Consider the following 20,180-nt stretch of genomic DNA (forward strand, 5'->3'; position numbering starts at 1 on the left):
TAATTTTATGTGTCAACTTGACTGACCCATACTGGGTCAGTATTTAGTTCAACATTATTTCTGGATGTGTCTGTGATAGTGTTTCTGGATGAGATCAGTGGGCTAAATAGAGCAGATTATTCTCCTTAAGGTAGGTGGGCAGTATCTCATCAGTGAGGGTTGAAGTAAAACGAAATAGTCGGAGAAAGGGAAAATTCACTTTCCCTGCCTGACAGAGCTGGACATCGGTCTCCTGTCCTGAAACTGGCCATATGCTATCACTTTTGCTACTTATTAGGCTTTTGGATTCAGACTAGAAATATATCAACAGCTTTTCCAATTTCTTATCATGAATCTATTGTTTCTGGACTTTTTTGGAGAATCTTTACTATTATGGTGGATTGTCACCAAAAATATTAAAACTTTTTGCAAAATCTTATATATGAACATAATATGTTCAGATGAAAGGGGAAAGCAGAAGTACTGTGTTATAAATCACTTCTTTTCATTTATTTTTCTTTTTTTATATGAGATATTTCTAAATGCTTTATAAGGGGTCAGTAATGTACTTTTGAATTCCTGCTAGCAAAGTTTTGTTCATCTCTTTCTTTTTAAATTATCATTTATTTACTATCACAGCTATGATACTAAAAATATCTGTAATTTAAAATAAATCAGTCATTAAAATGTTATCGGTGTATTTGTTCTTTAAAAATGTAGACATCACTATTCATGTTCAGGAAGACGAATATCATGTGCCATGTAACTTAGAGTGAGAATCTAAGATTTTTATTAAAAATATGTGAATTTCTGAATCAGTAAGATAATTTACATATTTAAAACTATTATTCATAATATCTTCCTGTAAAAATTTAAGGAAATACTCTTAAAAATAAATAGGAATTATAATATTGTTCTGTGTGGCAATGTGGAGTTTATGCCATTTAATTTAGATCAGGAGATTTACCACTAGCCTGAGAAGTTTTAAAATTGGATTATTCATCAACTTTATTTTCTGCCAAATTGTAATCATTGCCTTTTTTTCCTTTGATGGTAGTTCCAAAGTGTATTGACTTTCTTAGTTATTAAATATATAGAAAATTTCCCACTCTCACTAATGGGGACATTTTTAAAGAATATGGATTCCTTGTGAAACTCAGCATTACACACAGGGCTTTATGAAATTTCTATATATACCATCTTCGAGATCTTTTCAGTTTGTCATTTTATGGGCAAGTGAGGACTTTGTCCATTTTTCTCACTTTGTGCTAATACTACATTTGCAGTTATGTCTTTGCAAATAGTCTTCACTTGAACACAAAGAGAATTGATATTTACATTTCCATAAAAGACTCTATTAATAGTGTATCAGGATGCTAACTCAATCAGAAAGGACTTTTTTTTTTTTGAAATCATGAGTAAAATAAATTTAAGGAGCACAAACAGACAAGAAACCAAGAATAAAATTTACAGCCAACATCTTGGTGCAGTAGTGGCCTGGTGAATATTGTTTGCTGTTGATTTGACTGTTGACATGGCCCTCCCTAGCACTGAGTCATAGACATAGACTTCACTGTAGCCTTTCCAGAGTCTGTCACTTCAGAATATGTACATTATACTGTAACTGAGTTGTTTTGCTGATACTTAATGTTATAACTGTTTAAAAAAAAAAAGCCTTGACTATGCAGAAAGGACAATAGGGATAATTTTTGTCCTGGGTTCTGTTCAGAGCCTGACAGAATCTGGAATCACTCAGACAATGTATAAGAAAAAAAACAAAATTATCTTATTGTTGCACACAGTGCTTCTAGAATCCAGCGAGGTTCTTTTAGCAGATGTAAGAATTAATGTATAAAATGTGTAAGTCTTCCTGTCATATTTATTTGGCATTTAAGATTTAATTCACAACACTAACCATATTATATGAGTAAATGAAATGCTGAACCAGGGGATATAGGAAATGAATTATATTAACTATTTTATTTTCCCTAATTTAGTACACTTTATTGCTGTGTAAGTATTTATCTACTCATAGCATAAAACCATCGATTATAGAATATAATAAATTTACACACACGGATTATAGCATTGTAACAGATTCTTAAAACATCTTTAACAAAGTGGGATGGTTAGTTTTGTCTGTCAGCTTGGCTTTGCTCTAGTATACAGTTATTTTTTTAAGCACAGATCTAGTGATTGCTGGGAAGGTATTTTGCAGATGTGGTTAACGTGTGTAACTGGTGGATTTTAAGTAATAAAGATTAATGTCAGTAATGTGAGTGGAACTCGTTTAATTAGTTGAGAGGTTTTAAGAGCAAAACCTGAGGTTACTATGGAAAACTCTAACTGAACCCTACTGTCTGTTAATATTTTATAGTAATACATAACTAAAAAACATTTAAAAATAATGTGAATTTTTAAAATTCAGAAATAGCTTTCATTTGTCTCAATAAATTCTGAGTATCTTAAATGTATATTACTATAGATTACAAATACACATCTTTTCTGTAAAAGATATTTTAGCTTTTTCGATTTAAGTGTTTCATTAACCCTAATTAAATTGAGATTTTGGTATACAATTACAAAAGTTTTCCAGAATGTAGTCAGTAAACAATTACATGTTCTTCGTAGGCCTTTTATGTTTACCTTTATCTTCATGTACTTGAGATTAATTTTTAGCCAATGTACAATAATTGTTTCCCAGACATATAAGGATGTTTTTGAGAATTCATAAAATTATTTTATTGACCTTAATGTTTCCAGAAAGAAATTATATATATATATACATATATATAAAATATATTTACTGTCTTAAAAGTTCCTTCTTGTACTACAGTTGCCACATAAATGTAACTCAATTTTACAAATAAACATTTCTAGCTAATAATTAAGAATCCTTTCCCTCTACTTGATAAAAATGCATCAACAACTTTATGGTTGTTATGGAGAAAGCCTCATCTTCCCCAGCCATAAACATTAATAAAAAACTTCTTAAAATTTCCAATTTTTTCTAACTTATACCTATCAAACTCCTTAAGAATATGCCATAACTTAAAAGAAGAAGGCATATTAATCAGTTAACCTTTAAGACACATCACATTATACTAATAAGGCAGTATATTGCAGCAGTTATGAGTGAGTGTTCCAAGGCTAGATTACACTGTTTAGTTTATTATCTACTTATTTTAACTTTTTGACATATGTAATTAAGCTCTAAGCAAGCATTGGTTACCTCAGGTGTAATAGTGATAATAAGAATAATTACTAACCAAGGCTAAGTAGGTACATCAAGGACTGGGCAGGGTGAATTTCTTGGCAGATAAATGTCACCAAACTCGCATATTTTCTTAAACAATACATTAGTTGGGAGTGTCTCAAAATAAATGCCCAAATAAATACTTCCAGAAAATCCATGCAGTCATGATTCATTTACCTCCCTAATGTGGGAAGTGGTAAACCTAATGATTTGGAGGTACTGAACTACCCTAAGTCCTCAACATCATCGGTAAATTCTTGGAAACTGCAGCTTTAAGGGAAACAACATGTATTGAAAAAATGTAGATGGAAGATTTTATTTAGAATACTTTTGAACTTAAGTGATATATGTAGAGATCTATTCCATGTTTCAAATTTGCTTAAATTTCATCAGTTAGCTAAAATATTAAAATGTCTGTTTAAAATGTGAATTAAGCCCTGGCTTTTATGGCTCAGTGGACTGAGCCATGGCCTGTGAACCTAAAGATCACAGGTTGAACTCCAGGTCCTGGCACAAGCCTGGTTTTCAGGCCAGGTCCCCATTTGGAGGCATGCAAGAGGCAACCAGTCAATACTTCTCTTGCACATCAATGTTCATTTCTCTCTTTTTCTTGCTCCCTCCCTTCTCTCTAAAAATAAAAAAAAAATAATAATAAAATATGAATTGATTTGTAAAGAATGCCATGTCCTTTGGAAATAATGAACATGAATTTACACCATTATTTTATTAAAGTATGCACTTCACCTCATGCTATCTTCCTTATTTATGTCTTAAAAAAACCTTAAGAACTCCATGCTTTATTCAGTGATAAAATGACAAAGACTCAATTACTCAAGAGCACCAGGTCACTCTCTATGGGCTCTCATTAGGACTAAGCACCTATTCAGCAACAAATTCAGTATCCTTATCAGGGTATTAGTCAGTCCAATTTCATATAACAACTTTGTTCCCTTTTGAATTATTTGTCAAGTGCTTAACCTTGGTTCCTCTTATTAAGCTTTATCTGATTTTTTCCAGTTAGTTTCCCTAAAATAATTTGAAAAATAGCTTTATGCTTTTAATTCAACACTTCATCATATAAACATGAAATTATTAACAATATAGAATTTCCAATGATACAGAATGTAAGTTGTATCAAACCAATTGTATTTCAGGAAATAGTTAATATTCAGCAATACTTTAAAGAAAGATTATTTATCTAAGAACCTTATATCTGTAGTGTTAGACAATTGAAAAGTTCTTGTCTAAATCTAACAAAAAACATTTCCTCCATTATCCATTAATATGTGAATTTAATTTTTGTGTGAGCCATTGTTACAAACTATATATTCATAATATAAATATTACATATATGGGCAACTAATCTATTATAAAAATGTGTTCATGATCTTCATTAATTGATCCAGAAAAATATTTAATATGCTATTATAATACAAAATTTGTCCTGGATTTTATTTTTTGCATTCACAATGTCCCATTAAGAGGCTATTAAGAGTTTATTATAAATTTGTTTCACAGGCTACAAGGAAATAGAAAGACAATGTACAGTCTTTTGGGAAACAGGTAGGGAGCTGAGGAGAGCCAAGGTGAGTATAGGGCCTCAGTGGGTGCATTCCCTGGGGAGTGGGCCCTTGCATTACCTAAGGGGGCATGCCTATAGAGGTTCCTCATCCAGGGGGAATCCCCATGGGGGAACCCATGGGAGGCCTCATACCAGAAGGTGGGTCCATCACACCTGGAGGGGGTGGTACCCCTTTGCCTATAGTTAAGGGAGAACTCCCATGGCCTGGTGGGTACTGGGTTGGGGCCCCTGCAATACTGGCTGTGGCAGCAGCTTCAGCAGCTGCAAAAGTGCTTCTTCCTTGTGGGGTTATCACTGTTGGGATGACCCACAAACCTCACAAATGGCCCAGAAAGTCCTGCTGAGGCCTGGAGCATAGGATTCCTCTGCTTGCAGCTCTGCCAACCCCTGCACCCCCAGCAGCTTGAGCAAGTGTCACTCAGGCAATGCCAATATCTTTGGGAGGAGGTCCTTCTACGGCCATTGAGACCAGGTTCTCCCCTTGAAGCAGCATCAGTCCAAGGACTCTCTTCTCTTCTCTCTCTGCTTGTTTTGAGTTCTTTGACTTAATCTTCTTGAATTCATCACAGTCACATAGGATCAAATTCATATGCTTATCAAAAACTTTAAAGGTGCCAATGAAGATAGGACCATCTTGCAGGGTGCACCTCATCCTGTAGTCGATGTGCTGCAGCATCTTTCTGCACTTGCCCTCAGTCATGGTGGAGGTTTTGATGGCTCTGATTCCCACTGGATTCACCTGAGCATAGCCTAGCTGCCCTCCAGCCTTTCTGGATTTTAAAAAGTAGAGTATGAGCAGATTGTTGGGGGAAGTAGTTATTTGCCCACATAACTATTAATTCCTGATTTGAACACATACAACTGACATTACCTCTTTAAAATGTCTATATTGAGTCTTGGCTGGTGTGACTCATTGTATTGAATGGTGGCCTGCAAACCTAAGTGTTGCTGGTTCTATTCCCAGTCAGGGCACATACCTGGGGTGTGGGCTGAGTCTCCAGTTGGGGGCGTGCAAGAGGTAACCACCCATCAGTGTTTCTCTCCCTATGTTTCTCTCTCCTTGCCCTCTCTCTAAAAATAAATAAATAAAATCTTTTTAAAAAAGTATATATTGATAAATAACACCAAAATTCATTAAAATTTCCTGTTCATATCTTCTTATAATTGCTATGCTTTTTATTTAACAAACATATGTCTTGAAGACAAGTAAATATTTTTATTTCATAAATTCTCCATTCAATTTATTAATTTTTAAAAGATTTTATTTATTTATTTTTAGAGAGGGAAGGAGAGAGAGAAAGAGGGAGAGAGAGAGAGAGAGAGAGATCAATGTGCGGTTGCTGGGGGTTATGGCCTGCAACACAGGCATGTACCCTGCCTGGGAATCGAACCTGCGACACTTTGGTTCCCAGCCCGCGCTCAATCCACTGAGCTATGCCAGCCAGGGCTTCAATTTATTAATTTTTAAATAATGAAAAAGACATCAAACCTCATCTAACAAATAACACTATTATATTTGATTTTGTAAAAGCAGAATAGAATTACAATTTCTAAGGAAGCAATTAAATCATGCCCTATTTTACTTTCAGACAGTGCCTACAAAAATGAGTTTTGTGGAAGTTTTCTCCCTAAAAGTGCTCTAGAAGAATGAGAGTAAGAGGCACTGGGACAGAGGAAGAAGTGGGTATTGGGAGATAAAATGTATTTTTAAATAATTTGAAAGATGATGAATTTTGTGCCTTTATTTTGAAACTCACAATACACCTTTCAATTTGAAGGATTTTTAAAAATTTTTTTATTGCTGTTCAGGTACAGTTGTCTACATTTACCCCCACCCCTCCCCTCCACCCCAGCCATTCCCACCTCTTTCTCCTGTTTCCACCCCCCTTGGTTTTGTCCATGTGTCCTTTACAGTTATTACTGAAAACCCTTCCCCCTCCCTCTCATTATCCCCTCCTACCTCTCCTCTGGTTATGTGAGATTGTTCTTAATTTCAATGTCTCTTTTTATATCTTGTTTGCTTGTTTGTTTTGTTGATTAGATTTCACTTAAAAGTGAAATCATATGGTATTTGCCCCTCACCACCTGGCTTATTTCCCTTAGTATAGTTCTCTCCAGTTCCATCCATGCTGTCCCAAGGGGAAGGTGTTCATTCTTTCTCCTGCATAGTATTGCATTGTATAAATGTGTCATAGATCAATTTGAAGGATTTTAAATAATACATAACAACTTTGACATTTCACAATATTATTATAGTGTAAACTATAACTGTTTTATATTGTTTAGTCATATTATTTCAAATGTATTTGGCTATTAGGTCTGGTCAGAATAAAAAAGAGATGATCTAATTTAAAAACTGACCAGGAATAGTGCCTTCTGTTCATCCAAAGCCAGGAATAACCATGCAAAACCTTGCAAATGAGGGAAGTTAAAATGCAAGGGCTGCTAACCTGAAAAATGGAACATGGATTTTGAGAGTGGCTGGTAGGTGATGGGAGACTGGTATAGAAATCTAGACAATAATGACTCTATATGTAGTAGGGGAGGGTAACTGAACTGTCTCTTGCAATAATATGGGAAGCAAAACAATGTACTTAAATATTGTGTGGATTTGAGTAAAATAGTTTCAAAGCAAAGTGTTGATTGTTAAAATTTGTTCTTCCTAGGAAGAAGAGGGTCTCATAAAAAAAATCTGGCTGGATATCAAGACAATTGAAGAAAAATATAGGAACCACAGGAATTCCAGGCCAAGTAGATCTGAAAAGAAAATGTTTTCTCGACAATTTAAAGATGTAGTCATTAAAACCCATATTCAGGCCAAAGACAGATCAAGGCATTATTAATATTTAAGAAAGAATTGGATGACAAACTCTATTTTCTTAGTTATTGGAAATACCCTTTTTTGGTCACTTTTTTTTTCCCCATGTCCTCCTTGGTGCTGCAACTAGAAAAGATTTAGAAAAAAATTGGATCCATAATCTATATACCTTTTCTTTCTTCCTTTTTACCTCTTTGCTTATTTCATGTTTCCTGGAAATTCTTCAACTGTAACTTTATTCTCAATAATATTACTTCTACTCTGTGTAGAGTATTACCAGAAAATCTTGGATGCATTTTAAAAATTATATTTCATTTTATTTCCCAAAGCTCTATTTTGTGATATAAATACATATAAATATTGCTTCACAAGAAATCATGTGTGAGTAATACAATGGAGGATTTGAACCTTGACAAAATTCATTGAGCGTATTAATGTTTTTCATTTTCACATATAGGTTCAGAAATCACTGGCATCTTTAAATATAATGTAATTATTTAATGTTAATATGTACTTATGGTAATTTTAATGGCTAACATTTAAATAAATCATTCATCTTAATGCTTTATTCAGATAAATGACAATTCAGTTTTCCATTTTTGACAGGTTTTACAATTTAAATATCAGATTTATGTTAATAGTTATATCTCTCTAGACTTTCAGATCATATCTTTCTATGGACATTGAATATTATTTATAATAGAATAACAGCAACATACATACACACTTTAAGAGGTTCAAGAAAATGTTGTTCATAAACTGTCATAACCCCTGATTCTCAATTTTCACATCACTAAATGGGAAGATAAGCATGTTGGAGTTTTCTTATAGACAACACTCGAGACTGTTATAAATGTATAATTTTAGGCCTTATCTTACAGATAGTGAATCAGAATCTTTCTAACATGACTCATATACACAAAAATTTTGAAAGGCCTTGTGCTACAGAACTAACTTCTAAAATAGTTTTACCTTTGATTCTGACTAACATTAAGATATTTAGAGTATAGGCTTTATTTTTTTTCAGATATGTATCAGCATTCTAATGTAATATAGTAGTCCACTCCAAATTCAACATCTTAAAACATTTATCATCAATAAATTTGTGTAGATGAATAAATCTATATGCATTTATGTAGATTTTATCATTCATTAATAAATATTTATAAAGATGTGTTTACTCATTACCATTTCATGTGTTTGCTGGTCACCAGGGCTGTTCCTATCTGCCTGGACTCACTTATCTGTTCAGTCAGCTGGTGGGTTGACTGGACTTGACTGGTTTGTAGGCCCTGTTTTATATAGCTAGGAAATCTAGGCTTTTTCCATAGTCTCTCAACCACCAGCATACTCTCCAGGTGTCTTCACATAGTGATAGTTACAATGTTCCCAAATGTAGGAGGAGAGGGCAAGCCTCAGTTTGCAGAAGCGGTTATTCAATAGTCCACTTGCATTGTATATTTTATTGTTGCTCTGGTCAAGCCCAGGATCAGTGTGGAAGGGGATTCAGAGAGCTATGGTGACAGGAAAGCATGGAATAATTGGGCACTAATCTTACAATAATCTACCACAATAATATCATTAAGAGATAAAAAACATTAAAACAAAAGGTGGGAAAAAATGTAACCAATTCTCCCTTGTAGTCTCTGAAAATGTCTTGTTGCTTAGAAAATTGAGGGAAAACTAAGTTACCTGAATATATTCACAACACCTAAAGTTGCTGTTGATCTCACCTTTATGCTGTGGAATTCGTGGCATAATATGGCCCCAGGTGAAGAATCTTCTAAAGGTGTTTAGTGGAACTGTTGCCTTTCCCATTACCTTCACACCTATTTACAGACTGTCAGCAGCTACCTGTACTGCTCTCAGAATAGAGATGGCACTGCTCACACTGAGCCCTGTCAGGGGCCATCTGTGCTTCCTCAGAGCTGCTTATCTACCTTTGTATGTTAAATATATATATATATATATTTATATATATTTATATATATATATATAAATTTATTATTATATATATTTATATATATATATATATATAAATGACAAAAAACATGGCTTTATCTTCCGTAAGTTAAACACGTAGCTGGTTGTCAATAAAAATGCAGCTTCTGTCTGAATAGAAGAGTTATCATAAACCACTGCAAGTTCAAAATCTATAGGTATGAAATGAGTCTTTGTTGTATATAAATGGCCAAACTCTTTTACTCTGGTTGCTATTTAATCCACTGAAATCTTAAAACACACACACACACACACACACACACACACACACACACACACACGTCTCGTATGGCCATATTGGCAACCACATCAGTGGGAAAGAAGAGAATAGAGAAGGATATAGATCCATTTAGTACCAGGTCTAAGGTGCACATAACTGTTCCCCTAAGCCTACCCGGTCCTAATTATGAGCTGGCACAATGCCCACCCATGCCATCTGCTGTTTTCCAAGGCTGCTGCTTTTCTATGGCAAAGCATTCCATAAGCTAACTAGATGTGTCATTGTCTCCTCTGCATACAGAGTTCTCAGCCTAGGAGCAGGTCAAGGAGACACCCACTAACACACAGCTAGGAAAGCCAGCCGCTATAGAGAGAGCTGAGGCATGCAGTTAAAAAGAAGAAAAGAACATAACTAGCTTCATATTATTAGTGTTTATCAAGGTCTTTTATGGCATCTGAGGGCAAAGCAATTCTATCAGCTGCCAGTCTCTGTTTGTAAGTGGAGTCATTAAGATTTGGAGCAGCAGTTGTCAAGTGCACTATTTTATCTGACAAAAAAGAATAAAAACTACCTTTGGTAAAATTTCATAATAATGCTATTTAATTAACATAACTAAACTAACACAGCTGAGCAAGACAGCAGAAGAGAGCATTTTATACAATTATCCATGCTTTCCTTTTGCTGTGTTTCTATACTGCATTAACAGATATTTAAAATAGAAAGTTTACTGCATTTAATATTTGATATTCATGTATGTGTGTATATATGTGTTTTTATTTGCCCTAAACCTACATGTATTTGGAAAGTGGTCTTCTGGAAATAGAGTACAGTAAGCATGAAGTAACCTACTTAGCTTCATTCAGCCCAAACGGCTTCTCTCCAAATACTTAGATATGAACATGCAAAGTGAATGAGTTACAGCATAATAAAACAGCAATATGTGAACTCAATTTCTATTGGTATTCACTTTCCCTTATTTTCCACTTTTGAATTTTTAGATCACTAGCTCTCAGACATGAGCTAGTTAAAATGACATTCACCCTTTATTCTAGCTGTTGGAGATACACCAACGAACAAGAGAAAGTTCTTGCTGTCATGAGATTTTATGCTAAAGAGCCACACAACCAGATTTTCTAATTCAGTGGTTTGGTGAAAGCACCATGAGAAATTCATTTAATATAATATTTTTCTTTCAATAACAATAAAAGAAGCTGCTTTATTGCAAATCAGAATATAAATTATTACTTAGAAAAGTACTGAATGGATACTTAATAATAGGAAATGTAAATAGTGAGAAAACAAACAAACCATTCAAATCCAAGGACTTCTAAATATGGAATACTGCTTGGCTGGAAGACAAAGTCAACTAGAAACTACCCTAAATCGTGTCTGTGTCGACCCTTTGCCAACAAGAACTTGCTTATGGGGTGTTTCTTATTTGTATCATTTTTTCTTATCTATGTGAATAAAATAGAAGTCCTCCATGTCTTTTAAATTTAGTATATGTATTTTAACTCTTAACAATATTTGAAAGAAATAGAAGTTTTGATATTTGTAATCTTATATCATCTAGGGTAATGTGTTTGTTAGAAGTTGCATGAGAATTAAAAATAAATTCAAAAACCAACAAAATATAATGATGGGTATCTCCCAGGTTTACTTTTTTACTCATTCCTTACTGGCATGAACACAATACTTGTATTAAATTTAGTTAATAGTCATTTGAGTGACTGAATAAAGACTATGATGGGAAAAATTTGCACCAACATGACTGAGGCATCTACTTTTCCATAGAATTACTATCATCTAATTTTGACTGGATTTGATTATATATAGCTAATCAAAATTAAATTCCATAGCTACAAATATTTGTGTAAAACTTATTGGCCTATAGGATGTTATTTTTAAAACTTTTATGTGTACAAAGTCATTCTTATAAATACCAAGGAAAAAAATGTTGAGTCCAGTACAAAGAAGAATGTTACTTTTCTTGAAAAAATGAGTCTTTCTGTGAAACACAGACGTTAAGAATGCTTCTGTTGACCAAGTGTTCCCTTTAATACTGTGACCTTATTGTTATTTGTTCCTTAATGTTAGACAAACTCCATTATGTCTGAACAATAAGGCAAATTTCAGTAAAGTATGAAATCCTAATTTTAGAGCAGATTCTCAGAAATGTTGGATTATAATTCCAGTCTCAAAGATTTCAAAAACATAGAGTTTAAATTTGTTTAACCAATATCCCTAAATTAATTTTTCTGACATTTTGTTTTATTTTTTCTAAATTTAAATTATATGCTATCAAATTCTTACTAGTATTCTTTTTGTGGTTACTTAACATGTTAATTACAATTGTGTATGAGCATAAAAAAGAACAACAAAAGGCCAAAATAGCATAGTTTCAAAAGATAGTGGTTTATGTTTCTTAATTTTTTAAATTTTTTTATTCTTGCTTATTCTATTACATACAGTTGTCCAAATGTTTCTCCTCTTTGCCTTTCTCCATCTAGCCCAACCCCCATTCCCACAGTCCATCCACATACAATTGTCCATGTCTGTGGGTCATTCATGCATGTTCTTCCTCCGCTTCTTTCCACCATTCCCTACCTTTCCTCTGCCATCTGTCAGTCTGTTCTCTGTTTCCATGTCTTTGGTTTCTGCTTGCTGGGTGATTTATTTTGTTCATTAGATTCCTCTTATAACTGAGATAATATGGTATTTGTCTTTCACCAACTGTTGTATTTCACTTAGCCTATAGTATCCAGTTACATCCATGCTGTTGCAAAAGGTAGTTCTTTTTTTCTGCTGCATAGTATTACATTGTGTAAATGTACCACAGTTTTTTAATCCATTCATTACTGATGGGCACTTAGACTGTTTCCAACACTTGGCTATTGTATATAGTGCTGCTATGAACATAGGGGTGCAAAAGTTCTTTTGAATTATTGTTTCGGGATTCTTAGGGAATATTCCCTGTGGTAGAATTTCTGAGTCAAGATGCAGTTCTTTTTTTAAATTTTGAAGAAATTCCATAGTATTTTCTGCAGTGGCTATGTGAGTCTGCATTCCTGCCAACAGTGCACTAGGGTTCCCTTTTCTCCACATCCTTGCCAGCATCCTTGCCTTGCTTGTTGATTTACTGATAGCCATTCTGACAGGAGTAAGGTGATATCTCATTGTGGTTTTAATTTGTATCTCTCTGGTGAGCATTTTTTTCATACATCTGTGGGCCATCTGCATGTTCCTAAAGATCCAGATAGGCTCTCTGGGCGACTGTGAGTCTCTACGATTTTAGGGACCTAACCTCTTTCTATTTTGTTATTCTGCCAACTTGCAAGCATTCTGAGAAGTTGAATGTTTAAGAAGGGCTGAGCCCAGGTGACACTGGAGAGAGTTCTAGCACTGGTTGAGATAGCCACTTGGTCACTCAAACATCTGTACACACACTCCTTCCATACTTCCCTCATTCTCAGTGTCCTGTCTAGAAATTGTCACATGGGTCACATTCCATGATACTGGGAAGCTGCCTGGACTGCTCCATCAGGCCTACATATGGTTCCTCTTACTCCAGTGTCCCATAAAAAGGAAAAAAAAAATCATCTCCTCCCAACATATTCAATAGACAATGCTGCAATAGAAAACATACTCACAACAAATGAAACTCATTTGCAAAGGGGAAGATGAAAAAACAAAGTAATCCTTTGAGAAGTGATCATGATTATTTTCTTTCCTAGAAGATTTCTTGGCTAATGTATTTGGTTATACTCACAAGAAGGTTCACACTTACCAATTGTCCTCTGTGAGCCTGTGTTCTGTCTTTGCTCCTCATCTTCCATGGCCACATCTGAAGACTGCAGTGGAGGAACCTTCCCACCAACAAGGCTGTGCAGCCTGTACCCCACATGCCACTGCTCAGGTTTGGAAGCCTAGCAAGTTGCTTTAGGGATGAATGAATCATAGATTTTTACAGGCCAGGCTGTGGTTCCTTTGTCAATACTGCTCATTCAAAAACAGTACATTTATGGTCAATTTACTGCTTGTCAGTTCATGTGCAGGTGAACCAGATTTTTATTTAATCATTTTTTAAGACCTTGTGATTTTGGCCTACAGAAGTGGAATTTCCACTTCTGTATTCCAAGAAATTAGCATTATTGTATACAGCTAGCATACATAGAATTATTAAATGTAAGTTACTAATATTATATAAAAGTCATATTATTCATTTGGAATGTTATACAATAATTTGGAATGTAAGAAAATATTTTTCTCATTGAGAAAGATTCTCAGAGGTATATATTTATACACATGTACAAATTACATGTCATGTTTACATTTATAAATTCCAGTTTCTTCAGAGAGAAAATAGTAATTATTTTAAGAATATTTGGATACAAAATTCAATGTTACAATTAAGCTAGCTATATAGTCTTCAGAAATCTCTCATTCAACCTTTTCATTTTATAAATTAGAAAACAAAATATCACCCTGGAATATAGATTAAACACAAACAATTTATTAGCTTTTATTGATGGCCACTTTACACAAATCATATTTGTGGCAATTAATGATTTTTATTTTACACTGAGATTTGATGGTGTATATCATTTGTTAACCATTAATTTACTCAGCCTTAATATACAATTAGACATTTCTGGAGGAAGTTACATTTTTTAATACATGCTCAAAGCAATATGCTTTAACGTGGGTTATTTAATTAAACCTCAAAATGGCAAGGTATAGGACAATTTTTAGAAACTATATTAAACATAGAATAAGGAGAAGGGGAGGTAATAAAATAAAAGGTATGAAAGGTAAATGAAAAGGGTTAATTTATTCAAGACAGTGCAGTACTTTTCATTTAAATATTTATAAATATATTTTCAAAACTAGGAAAAAAACAGAGCAGAACCAGTTGTGAATATTTTAACATCTCAGGTTGAATAACAGTGTGTGTCTGTCTGTGTGTGTTGTCACAGTGTAGATAAAACAAGAGAAGAGGAATTTTCAGGGACAAAGGGGGAAATGGGGCCATTGTAATTGTATAAACAGTAAAACATTAAAAATTTCTAACACAATGAGACTTTAATAGTAAATACTTTCAAACATATGTACTAACATGCAAATCATTATTTCTATGCAACATATATAATACAAGTATATGCTATATGCTTATTTACATAACTTGTATACAACATATAAACATACATAAATATAAATATACACATAGGTATATATATACACATATATAATAAAAATAAAGAGAATTTGATAAATTCACAGGAAGTACAATATAGGCTATTTCAGCTATTTTCCCTGAAGGGGTTAGTATGACAAGCAGACAAATCTTCCAAAATACTGAATTTTGGAAGATTTTAGGAACACAATGAACAGCTTTGAGTTTATGGACATATATAAAAGTAGGAGTCTGTGGCATTTGAGCACTGAGCAAGAAAAAAATAGGCTATCAGTAGAGGTGATCACACACCCAAACTTTAGTGTGTGGTGCTGGGCGGGGTTTGCTGAAGGGAGAAACTCCTCACTGCATGAGACCATTCAGAGATTTACAGCATGAGGGCCACCATCCAGGGGAGGAGATCAAGGGAACCTCAGAGGAGATCGATGGTTAAGAGGGGCTGAGGGGTCTATGTGACCCTGCTGGGCAGCATGGTGGGGAGTCTCTGAGGGACAGGATCTTATCAATGAGTAACAGCTGTGGGATGAGGTTTTCTGGGGTATGTAAAGTAAGTAGGCTCCCAGTAGCTAAAGATTTCCCTACTTGGGTTATTTTTGAAGTAATTGATGTGTAAAAATTTGAATTTGATCCCTTGACCTTTTGAGCTCAAGAGTCTCAATCTGCAGTGAGGTGATATGGGTCCATATATCTAAAGAGACAATCTTTGTCACAATTATTTAACAAATAAATTCTGCACCCAACATTGGAGAAGATATTCTTCTCCAATATAGGTATGACATTTTCACCAACTGACTCCATTTTAAAATTGCCAAGGATCAGTAGTAACTTTTAGAACATATTTTTTCATCAAAATTCTATAGTCTAAAGTCAGTGTTAGTAGATTAACTATTTCTACACATTTTATAATTTAGGAACATCTTATAAAATACATTTTGGGTCAAAAAAGAAATTATACAGTATTTCGAATTCAATGATATAATTCTATATTTTAAACACATGAAATATTTTACTTCCTGGTAAATTTCTAGGCTCAAAATATTAGAAAATGTGAAGGCTGATTAAAGATGAATAAATTATGAAAGAGTCATAACATCAGGATTAGCACACAGTAAGATGAGAGATAATAAAGATAAAAGCAAAAAATAATAAAAATTAAAAAGGAGCATAAAAAAGAAAATTATATGTGTGTGTGTGTGTGTGTGTGTGACCTCTGTGGGCCATTGTATATCAATATTGCTCTAGGCATCTGGAGATGGTCTAGAGTATGCTTTAGACTTGAGTTTCAGTGAGTAAGAAAACTGGATTATTCATCCTCCAATTCCCTTCTTTCAATTGGTTGACCACTGTTTCCAGGGCCTTTAATCCTCTGATATTTCTGGACCATCCCATGTGGACTGGAAGGAGATATGCCTGGAGGAGAATCACAGAGGATTTCAGCTGGATATCACAGGCAAGTATTGAAACACTGCGTGCTGGGAAGATGTGGGCTCGACACTAAGAGGACCTATTACAGAAAGAAACAAAACAAAATGAAACAAAGAAAGTGTTGAGAAAGAGAGACAGAGAGACAAAGAGATAAACAGACATAGAGAGTAGAGAGACAGAGAAATGAAGAGACAGAGAGATACGATACTCCATTCACCATGGCTAAAAAAAGTTTTAAAATAAATTCATCTGTAATCCAAATGAGATTTTATATAGTTTTCTCTCTCTAAATTAAGTGTTCATCTTAACGGCCCCCCTTTCCCCAGCTTTGTTCCCTCTCTTGTGGTCTAAAAGGCAGATCAGACCCCTCATTGCTCAGTACCATGGCAGTTCACACATGGGGACATCAATAATCTATCAAATAATGGTGAATGAGGAACTGTTATTGTTTAACTGCATAATCCTGTATACAAATATAACTTTAAATATTCATAGATGTTTTCTCTCTCATCCACCATGTGAATATTTTCAAGCCCTATCATTTCAAATAAGTACTTTAGCATTCCCTTTTCTACTCACTTATTGCCCCTGGGAAAGAGTGAACTCTTACTATATTTTATTTAGAAAATTTAAGTACAATCTAATTTAATCCCCTGATCCTATTCTTTTCCTCAGTAATCCATCTCGTAATTGTAGCCAGAAAGATGTGCATAAAATAATAAATAACAAAAATTTTATAATTTTGCATACAAGAAATGATGATCCAAAGCAGTTCCATTAGAGATTTATGTTAAGTATCCCCACCTTACATCTATATCTAATCTACTAGTTTAGTTTATATTCTTTTTGGGCCAGCCTCCTCTGATGCACTGCCACAGTTTCCTCATATGTGCAGAGATGATAGAAATAGTACTTACTTCTTTCAGCTGTGGTGAGATTTAGAAATGATAATCTACATCTTTAAACTCTGCTTGGCACATACTAATGACTCAATATTTTTGACACCATTATTACTACTAGATAGAGTTCTTTAAAAGTAGAGAATTATTTTTTATATACCTAACGCTTAATAAGTAACTCAATGGATGTTCACTGAATTAAATTATTATAGATTAAAGATTGTGTGACTTTCAAATAATCCAAGAGAAGAAAACATACATTAGGAGCACTGATTTGGAGGGAAAAATTACTTTCATTTGAAATACCAATCCTTGTATTAGTGCTTCTTTGAAGATTCTTAGCACTGTTTTTAGTGAAGATAATATTTGATCTGCAACTGAAATCTGAAAAAATGACTTCGCCAGTAACAAATTTGCTAATGTTTTATAATGTTGTTAGATAAATCTTTCATACACTACTTGCCCTGCATTTCTTGACACATTTTAAATATCAATGATAGCATCATGAAAGCTCATTTCTCGATTCCTGTAAAGCCCAACAATAAATAATATCCTGCTGAGCTAACATTGTTGTCCATCTGTTCTAGCTTGTTATGTATTGTTTTCATATTTAGGTTAAGGAATTACAGTTTATTTTGAAATTAATCATTCATACATATAGCCATTTATAAATCTGAATTGAACCACTTATCTTTGAGCACTCACAATTTAGTATTCATGCAAAACATACACACATGAAGAGATAAATATATGCAATAAATAAAATAAGTACCTGAAGATAACTCATCAAATACAAAGACCCAGTACATGCAGGCAATCAATAGAATATTTTTGGAATAAAATAAATATATACTATGAATATTGTGTATTGTTTCAATATGCATTCTTTATGTATATGTTGATTACAGTACCTATTATAGTGCTATGTAGTATTGATTGAAAGAAGTATAATTTTCATTTTTTTGCATGATAATCTACTTTGTTGTGTGTTGTAATTAAATTGCATTTTTTTTCTGCCTTCTCTAAACTTAAGGACTAGAATCTTAGAATCCTGGAATCATGGGAACTTAATTTCCCAGAGTCCCTTGCCAGAAGAGTTCTGGTTTAATGAGTACTCTTTTTAAGCAAGGGTTAGGAATTTGGATTATTTTCTCAGTGAAATAAGAACCCATTTTATAGCTTTAGTAAAAATATGGTATAATAAAATTTACATTTAAAAATCAATATTTATGGCTTGAAGAAGAGAAATTATTTTGAATGATAAGTGTAGAAGCAGCAGGGAATTATTAGGCAACTTTGTAGCTGAGGTAAGATAGAGTGTTGTCTTGAACTAGGGTAGTAGAAGTGAATATAGAAATAAGGAAAGGCTATTGTACTTTTTTTAGGTTGATTTATCTACATCCCATAATATTACTCACTTAAGAAAGGAAGCATTCATTTTTTACATTATTCCCCAACAGACATCAGTATAAACTTGGAGACTCACATGGTCAGTAGGGGGCTGAAGTTCTTTTTTGAAGGGGGTACCATGATCTTCCAAATTGTGGCTTCTTTTTCATTAAATAGAGTCTAGGAAAGAAAATAAAAGGAATATTATATGATTTGACTTATATGTGGATTATAAACAAAAAAACAAAAAATAAAACAAAAATAAACTTAGAGACTAAAGGAGTGATTACGAGAAGGGAGTGAATAGGGGGTTGAGTGAAAAGGAGACAGAGAGTTTAATCAATATTATCGTGATAAGTTTACTCAGTGACAGATAATAACTAGAATTAGTGTGGTGACCACAATGTAAAGTATAAAAATGTGGAATTATGATACTGTATATCTGAAACTAATATAGCCAATACAAAATTATATTCCAACTATACTTAAAAATAGATGAAAACTTATAGTTGCTGATAGCATGTAGCACCATTGAAAAATGATTATGATACAGTGTTAAACAAAGAAAAAAGAATGCAGAGATGTGTGCACACTGTAGTTACAACCACTCAATACAATGCTGTGGGAAACAAACCAATCTGGAAGGCAGTACACTTACATGTTTACATTGCCTGCATTCAGGTCATGGGATTGTAGGGGAGTTTTGGGGGATTTCTCCTCTTCTTTTTCCCAAAATGTTTATAATGTATTTTAAAATAGTATGTTTATAAATACTTGAAAAATCTTTTTTAAAAAGCATTTAATCATGACAAAAAGAATTTCATTATAAGTTGTCTTTTTTACTAATGGACTGTTCTGGATGGTAGTTTGTGTCGATTTATGCTTACTTTCCATTGCCTAGAACTTAAGCACTTGGTCCCATCTACTTGCGAAGGAGGCTGGAAAATAGAATTAATTTGATTTCCTAGGAAAAAATGGAAATGATCTTGTCAATAATTATGTGATCTCTGCCATAGGAAGAGAATAAAATTCAATCATCTGTGAGTACATTGAAATAATTCAGTAGTGAGACTCTCACTCTCAGCACAGCTAGAGAGTCATTGTATGTCCACAGAGAAGTGTGATTTAAACTTAGATCTGGGGAAGTTTAGAAAAGAGTTCATTTAAAAAAGGTTGAAATCAAAGTAGATTTATTTAAACGTAGGGAGACATTAAAGACATATTTTTAAAGGTCAAGGTATTCCACTTTATATGAACATTATGAAGAGCAAATATACAATGGTAGGAGAACACCAGTTGTATTTAAGGAATAATAACTTTCATTATTCAGTTAAAACTAAAATATGAGTTGAGTTTGAAAGACCAGAGTTTAAAAATAGGTGTATCATATTATAGAGTTCCTTGAATGAGAAAAATG

At 33.6% G+C, this 20,180-nt stretch overlaps 1 pseudogene; it reads right to left on the bottom strand.

The window, feature by feature from the left end:
• Positions 1-4,875: 4,875 nt before the first annotated feature.
• Positions 4,876-5,578, bottom strand: LOC114493001 (annotated as a pseudogene).
• Positions 5,579-20,180: the final 14,602 nt, after the last annotated feature.

The sequence above is a fragment of the Phyllostomus discolor genome, chromosome 1, assembly GCF_004126475.2.
Source record: "Phyllostomus discolor isolate MPI-MPIP mPhyDis1 chromosome 1, mPhyDis1.pri.v3, whole genome shotgun sequence".
Classification (NCBI taxonomy): Eukaryota; Metazoa; Chordata; class Mammalia; order Chiroptera; family Phyllostomidae; genus Phyllostomus; species Phyllostomus discolor.